The sequence below is a fragment of the Petaurus breviceps genome, unplaced genomic scaffold (assembly GCF_028583685.1).
Source record: "Petaurus breviceps papuanus isolate PSGF00001 unplaced genomic scaffold, PetGlider_PUasm1.0 187, whole genome shotgun sequence".
NCBI classification, from domain to species: domain Eukaryota; kingdom Metazoa; phylum Chordata; class Mammalia; order Diprotodontia; family Petauridae; genus Petaurus; species Petaurus breviceps.
The window spans coordinates 13,098,971-13,104,970 of NW_027185799.1; the positions used below are offsets into that span (position 1 = coordinate 13,098,971).

General features: G+C 34.7%; 1 protein-coding gene across 6 annotated transcripts in view; it reads left to right on the forward strand.

The window, feature by feature from the left end:
- Positions 1-6,000, forward strand: part of BNC2 (basonuclin zinc finger protein 2) — a 529,053-nt gene that overhangs the window by 69,446 nt on the left and 453,607 nt on the right. The window lies entirely within an intron of this gene.

The following is a 6,000-nucleotide window of genomic DNA, read 5'->3' on the forward strand; positions in this document are numbered from 1 at the left end:
TTGATGGGAGACCAGGACTCAGTTTGGAATCTGCACAGGAGGAAGAGAGAGAGAGAGTTGTAAACTAGGCAGAGGAAATCACAGGGCTGCTTGCTTTGTCATCCTTTTGTAGAGAGTGGGCCAGGGGTACGGTGAGGGTCAAGTGGCCGTCTCAGGATTCAGCATCAATCTGAAGCCAACCAGGAATAACAGAGCCCAGAGTTGTGATTTCTCATCGCAGAGCTCCCTTCATCAGGCACATGTGATCCACTGAGCCTTGTGACAGAGAGCTGGTGTCACTCCTCCGTCCTCTTACTGAGGAGCAGTGCAGGCATAAGCCTTTCTAAAGCGTTTCTCTTCTCCCACTGGGCCACTCTTCACTCCTCCAAAGCAGCTCAGCAATATTTCCTGGCAGTTTAGGAAAGAAAACAAGGAAGAAAATCATAGGGCAGCAGGAGTCTTTGTAGACAGATATCACTCAGCTGTGACTGCAATAAGGATCTTAAGATACCTTAACTCTTTTCTCGACCAACTCCCCTTCCCCCCACTCTTCCTTTCACCATGTTCTGTAGAAGAAAAATCATACGAAAAATAAACACCAATCTCTTTAGTTAGAGTGGAAGGTAATATGTTAGTATGGGTCATGCTAGTACTCTTACAACCTTGTATAAGTGCAAAAGTTAAAAAAATAATTAGACCCATTGGTTCTTTTTTCCTTTTGTCATTTATTTCCACAGGTACTGGTACAATATGCTGCTTGCTTGCATAGCTCTTCTGTTATCATCATCAGGCTAAGCAAAAACTAGCTTTTTCTTATGTGAAATTCCTTGACAGTTGCCCATGAAAATCACACAGAAATTGGGCACATTAAACTCATTTTTATCCTACTTGCTCCCTAAGATCAAGCTTGTTGCCCGATTTTCATTATATATATCCTGATTTCTTTTGGGTTGTAGATATGAGTGTTTGGCTTATTCCCTACTTTTCATTTTCTACGCAATATAGGAATGATTGGGAAGAAAGAGGATAAACATACAACTTTTATGAAGGTTGATCTATATATCTTGAGGTGTGGTGTCGGGTTTCAAGTCACCTCATGTTGGGCACTAGAAAAACTTAGATGGGAAGGATGAAGGAAGAGTTGTTCCCATTATAAAAGGATTCCTTGCTTTACAAAAGGGCTGTTTTGAATAGAGTTTCCTTAGGACCAAAATAGTTAAGTGATTGAGGGAGTGTGTCACCTATTTTTATAATAAAATTTTCTTTTCCTTAATTTCTATTGTCATTATTGAGGTGGACTTAGAAAAAATGTATAGTAAAAATGTAAATAATAACATCTGACATTTAGGAGTTTTCCATACATTATTTCAACCTGTCATCAGAACAACCCTTTGTGGTAGGTGTTACCAGGGATTATGACTTAGCGCAGTGGGTTCCGCTTGTAAGGGTCAGAACTCAGGTTAGAACCTTTGAACTTAGGTTTTCCTTATTCCAAATTCAGCAGTCTATGTAATATATTGTAAACCTTTCCTAGTTAAAGTTCACTTTATAAAGATAAAGCAATTCTGAAATTAGAATGTGAATCAATGGGAAATATAATATAATTTACCAAGGTTTGATTTATGTATAATTTTTCCAATATCTCCTGGGAAAAAACATTGTATCTCTCTGGGGTGCTTCTCTGCTTTCTTGAAATGATATCGTGCTGATTATATATCATTACAATAGTTATAGAAATGCAAATTCTTCTGGCATCCCTAAGAGATAGAGGAGGCACAGAGTATTATGGAATATCCTGGCTATTACTTCCTATATAGAGTAGACACAGGACTTGAAGCAAGTTTATGGCTCTTCCCAGTGGGGCCAGATGTATGAAGCAAGTACTTTTCATGGAACAGTGAGAGTAGGGGTTCAGCAGGTGCACTGGATGGACCTATTGAAAACTAGTTCTGAAACAAAGTATATTTATTTAGTTAGGTTGGTGATAGGGGCCAAAAAAAAAAAGAGGAAAAAATGTTATGACTCCTCATCCAAAGCTGTATTCCCAAGACTCATTTGTTCCCCTAAAATGCAGGCATTTAAAACTTGGCCTTCCTTTACAATTTTTTTGTTCTTTTTTATTTTTGTTTTTTAATAGTCACAGTCTTATTCCCAAAGTTGATAGTTAACACTCTGGAGCATGGTTGAAAGGTCATCAAAGGAGACATAAAGCCAGGATATAGTTTTTGGTTATCTCATTTTTAAGAAGACTTCATCAAGGATAGCTCTGCTTTCTTCTAGTTCTGCTGCAGAAGGTACTAGGATTTCTTTTGTTTTTAAAATTTCCTTTTATTTTATGAACTTGATAGATATTAACAAACTTGAACATTTCAATATGCAATGAACAGCAGAAAAGGCTTATAGAGTATATGAAATTGTGAACTTTTAAGTGTTTTTTTTAAAGTATGCTAAATTCTACTTGATAGTAAGAAAAACACTTTGCTTGTCCTTTTCTCCTTTTGAATCTTCTGCTGTCTAATGTATATTTTAACAACATTTTATTGACTCTTCCATCTCCCTCCATCACTGTTACTCCCCATTAATTCTCAAACAAATTCACATATTGCTTATGTTTGAAAATGTTCATCTCATTATGTACCTCTTAGGAAAGATAGAGGCATGCTTTATATCAGTCTTCTGGAGTCATGGTTGGTCACTGTATTTCTTAAGTTTTTCAAAGTTGCTTTTCTTTCCATTATTCTAGTCATTGTATGACTTGTTCTCTTGATTTCTCTCTCTATGAGTCCTTCCAGGTTTCTCTGAGTCTGTTATTTTTGTCATATTAAAGATCCAGTAATATTCCTTTAACACTCATATATCATAACTTGTTCAGCCATTCACTAATTCATTGACATCCACTTTGTTTCCAGTTCATTGCTCCAGCAAAAAGTACTGCAATAAATTTTGTATACATATACATCCTTTCCCTCTGTATCTGTCTTCTTTCAGGTATATAGTAACATCTTTGAGTTGAAGGGCATTCATAATTTGTATTATTATTTTCAAGAAAGAATTGAGAACCAGGAAATTTACAAAACAAGCATAGATATCTAGATTAATTTGCAAAGTGACATTAATGAATAAAAAATTCTAAGAAATATTACAGAAACAAAAATCATACAAGATTATTTGGAAGATAGAATAACAGTCAACTTTGCCTCTTGACTCTCTGACTGTTCATTCATTAATGTCAAGAGAGGCTTAATATAAGATACTCACCAAAGGATATTCATTGCTCTTACGGAAGAGGTCCAGTGCTGAGTCTGGGCTGAAGAAGACTTTCTTGTAGATGGCCAAGCCTTGGAACACTGTAGAACTTCCTAGATAAGAGCCATATCCTTTCCCCCATGAGGTGAATTGTAAGCTCTTTGAAGGTATGGACAGTTTGTTTTTTATCTTTGTATTTTTGGAACCTAGTCCAATATCTTACACCTAGTAAGTGCTGAATACATGTTTTTGGAATAAATGAGTAAAGGGTGGAGCTGGTTACTGGAGAAGAATACTGAGTACACTGGTAGTTTCATTGAATGCTTTAAAAATGGTAGATAAAGGTTTTAGTTTATGTAATATTGGTTACCTAAAATTCTATATAATTCCATTAAAAAAGGGACATTATAAAACCCATTGTTTTACTAGCATCAGAAACATAAAGATATCACCCCAGGAAAGTTATAATCATCCAGGGTCCCAGCAGTGGCTCATTCAGCTCTTATGTGCTATGTTTGACAGTGGCCAAGGGTTATGTTACCAAAAAGCCAACATGTCAACTTTAAAAGGTTAGAGGTATATATGTGAGTATGAAGATCTACAAAGGGATTTTGGGTGGGTGGGGAGAGAAACATTATTGCTAACTTCAGTTATTTGAAGGATTATCATGGGGAAGAGTTATTAGATTTATTCTGCTTGGCTTTAGAGGGCAGAAGGAGATGTAATGAGTAGAAATTACATGAAAGCCATATAAAGAAAAACAACAATTAGAACCATGTAAAAATGAAATGGGTTGACTTGGTAGGGACAGTGTATCCACTGATCGCTTGTAAGGGCTCTCTCAGCAGGGATTATATGCTTCACTAGGTTGTTCCTGGAAGAGACGACTTTGATGGTCACTTCCAACTTTTTAAATTCTTGGATTCTCTAGTTAAGTTTCATGTAATAACAACATTTATACATCACTATGTACATGGGGGAGAGGATTTTGACCCTTAGTATAACTGAATCTGTGATCTAGCAAAACACTTTCTAAGAGAATTTTGGCTTTTTTTATATTGCCATTTGTTTTTGGCTTTTCCCACCAGTCCTTTAGTTGTCTGTGTGTAGTTTTTGATGTGTCAAGCCAGAAACATTAAACATGTCCTTCAGTCCTGTCTTATTCTAGCTGTCAGTAGTAATGTCATGCAGGAATATGAAGTGAATCTCTGTGTTAGTACAGTACAATATTAGAGTCTGTTTTTTTTTCTAGGAGAAACAGAATCCTTTCTTTTTTAGTGATTGGTAGCATTTTCACCCCCCAATAGCAAAATGTGATGAAAGAAATCTGAGGTACCAAAATGAAAATAAGGATTGATTAGACTTACAAAAGAAAATTCAGTGTAATATTTATCTTATGTATCTATAGTTTCTCTTACAACTTTATCCATCTTTGCCCTATTTATTTTAAAAATTTTTGAGGTTGAATATCAAAAGTCTCTCTTAAAATTTTTAATCTTCTGTTGTCAAAACACTCTAGAATTCTTGATTTAACCTGCAAGGCATGTAATTAGCATTTTAAGAAAACAATATAGTCACTTAACCCCAATTGCCCTCCAAAAAAAGCAATAAGAAAAAAAGCAAAAGAAAACAATATAATAATGATGATGATGATGATTTCTTGAGTTATATAAGTAGCTATATTCCCCAGAAGATTCTTCCTTTACTTCTCACTTCTCCCTTTTCAGAAATCAGATAGTTAGCCGGATATTTAATTTGCTTATTTTAATTGAATCTCTTTGAGTAAAAAACATAACCTTGTCATACATTGACTAATAAAAAGATAAGAAACATGAATTCAAAAGTAGCTTTTTAGCAGAGACTCCACTCTCCTTTGCTATATTCATCTCTCGGTATTGTCCTTTCTGTTTCATTCAACAAATATATTTGAGTAACTAAATGTACATCTTTTTGACCTAGAGATTTTCACTTCTAGATATATGCCCCCAATGAAGTCAAAGATAGAAAGAAAAGCTTCATATATTCATATTTGTATATTCCAAAGTAGATGTTCATCAGTTGGGGAATGGCTAAAAAAATTCTGGTAGAGGAATTGTACTGTAAGAAATAATAAATATGAAGATTTCAGAGAAAAATAAACTAACCTATAGAGAATTAAACAGAAGTAGCAAAATAATATATACTGACTACAATATAAGACCAAGAACAATAAAATGTACCTGAATACTACTGTTTAATTGTAATGACCAAACTTCAACCTGGAGAATTGAAAAAAATGTACTTCTCTCCGTTTTTTTGCAGGTGTAGGGGATTTTGAATGTAAAATATTGCATATAATATTACAAGTAGCAAATGTGTTGATTATTTTTGTTGGACTGTGCTTTTTGATTTTTTTTCTCTTGTGTCTTTGTTACAAGGGAAGGTTGTTGAGTAGGGGAGAAGGAAGGAATATACTAAGCAATTAAGGTTAAAATAATTTTAAAATAGACATACATTTTTTTAAAATCACAAATATTTTACTGCCTATTATATGAAAGGCATTGTATTATCAGTTCAGTTCAATTCCAAAAGCATTTATTAAGAATCTATGTGTGATGCTTTCAGAGATAGGAAATGAAAACCAGTTCCTTCCCTTAAGGAACATTCATTCAGTTAGGGGATAAATATGTAAATAGACAAGTAAATTTAGGCTCTGTTGAGGAGGGAGAGAACACTAAAAACTCTGGGGATCAGGATGGCTTCCTGAAGGAAGCATTGCCTGACCTTAATCGTGAA